General features: G+C 65.5%; 1 protein-coding gene across 1 annotated transcript in view; it reads right to left on the bottom strand.

Annotated features, from left to right (window-relative positions):
• PPARGC1A (peroxisome proliferator-activated receptor gamma, coactivator 1 alpha) overlaps nt 1–1,639 on the bottom strand; it is a 640,627-nt gene extending 638,988 nt beyond the window's left edge. The window contains exon 1 of the mRNA XM_004681370.2: nt 1,261–1,639. The gene's annotated coding sequence lies outside the window, so the exon portion shown is untranslated. The remainder of the gene's footprint in view (nt 1–1,260) is intronic.
• Between the last annotated feature and the right edge of the window lie 124 nt (nt 1,640–1,763).

The raw sequence follows: 1,763 nt of genomic DNA, 5'->3' as shown, positions 1-1,763 counted from the left end.
TGGGGAGAACAGACGCAGCTGCGGCCGGCGGAGCCCGACACAGCAGAGCTCTCTTCCTCTGCACCCCGCCCCCGCTGGCCGGCTCCCCTAGCTGAGCGCTCCGGGTCGGGTCCGAGAACTCCCCACGCCCGGACCTCCCACCGAGTTGCTGCTGCCTTTCACCACAGCTCCTGCACCTCCCTGCAGCCCCAACTTTCCCCAACCCGGACAGGGGAGCGTTCACACACACACACACACACACACACACACACACACACCCCTCCTCCCTCGACTCCAGCTCCACTTCCCCGTGTAGTTTGGGGATGACAGATGCCTGTAGACTTTCACCAAACAAGCGGTGGGGGCAGCAGACTACAACAGTTATTTAATTAAAAGGCATTTTTCCTCTCTTTCTCGCTCTGGCTCCCAGAATAGCTTTTGCACCCCTAGACCCTGAGCACACGCTTATCTCTCCAGGTTACCAGCGGCCCACTAACCACTCGCATCCCTCCACGCCCCCCCCCGCCGTCTCCCCCCAGCTTCCCCAGGTCTCCCCCGCACCCCCGACACACACACGAGTCACATCGACATGCACACCTAGAAGCCGGCGGCGGAGAACGTCGAGAGCACGATGCAGCCGGACTGCATTGCACAGTCATCAAAGTTAAGTGTGTGTTTTGGGGGTGCTTGTGCGCGCCAGGGGAGGTGCGGGGTCATGGACACATGAGCATCTACTCTGCCCGCCCCCCCAACTCCGCGGGGTCAGGGGACGCCTCCACTTGCGTTTGCAGCCATTTTAGGCAAAGAGGTGGCTCGGGGCCCGGGGGGAATGGAGGGGAGAACAGCACGTCGCGGGGGACTCGCAGCTCCGCAGCCCCTCGGCGCAACTGGAGGGTTGGCAGGCGCCAGGCGCACAGGGGCGCGGCGCCCGCGGCTACTTGGGGAAGGTTGCGCTCGAGTTCGCAGGTTTTGCCTGGAGTTGTTCGGGGTAACGTGCCGGCCCCAGCCTCTTTCTGGGGCTCCCGCTGAGCTGGGGGGTGGAGGGGGGGAGGTGGCGATGGCATGCTGGGCGCGGGAGGGAAGACCCGGGAGGCTGGAGAGCTAGTGCTGGGGGAAGGGGACCCCTCCTCTCGCCGGTTGGCACTGACCCAGACAGTGCGACCCACTTGGCCCCCAACCTCCCCACCCCCTCCCGAGCCTCTGCCTCCCCGCTGAGTGCCAAGCGAGCGCGCAGCTGGGGGCGCGGGGCGCGACGCCGCCCGGCACCGAGCCACCCCTTACCTGGTCGGCAGGGGTTTCCCAGGAGGAGCCGTAGTTGTAAAAGAAGGAAGAGAAGAAGGTGTCTTCCGACAGCCCGCAGCCCGCCATGCTCTGGGTGCAAATAAAACGAGGAAAGAAAAAAAAAAGCACACACACAAAAGCCACCCCAAATTGTCAAAATCAAATTAAACCAGTCCGCGAAGAGGCAATTCTCTCGAAAATAAAGAAAAGGAGGGGGAAGGGAGCGGAAACTCTCGGCGGAGCTCCCTCTCCGGCTGAGCAGGGATGTCGGGCTGCCGCCGCCGCCGCCGCCGCCGCCGCCGCCGCCGGCTCGAGACGGCACCTCGAGAGCTCCGTCCTGACTTGGGCAGCCGCCGCCGCCTGTGCCGGCTGCGTGTGTGCGCGCGTGTGTGCGTGTGCGGGTGCGGGTGTGCGCGCCGCGCGGGAGACGCAGGGAGGCGAGAGGGCGAGGGAACGAGCGAGCGGGATGGAGGCGCCGAGGCGAGCGCGGGCGGCGGGCGGGC

This window comes from Condylura cristata, unplaced genomic scaffold, assembly GCF_000260355.1.
Source record: "Condylura cristata isolate star-nosed mole 26May11 unplaced genomic scaffold, ConCri1.0 scaffold00012, whole genome shotgun sequence".
NCBI classification, from domain to species: Eukaryota; Metazoa; Chordata; class Mammalia; order Eulipotyphla; family Talpidae; genus Condylura; species Condylura cristata.
The sequence above is the reverse complement of the archived record's forward strand: the minus strand, read 5'-3'. Positions and strand labels throughout refer to the sequence as shown.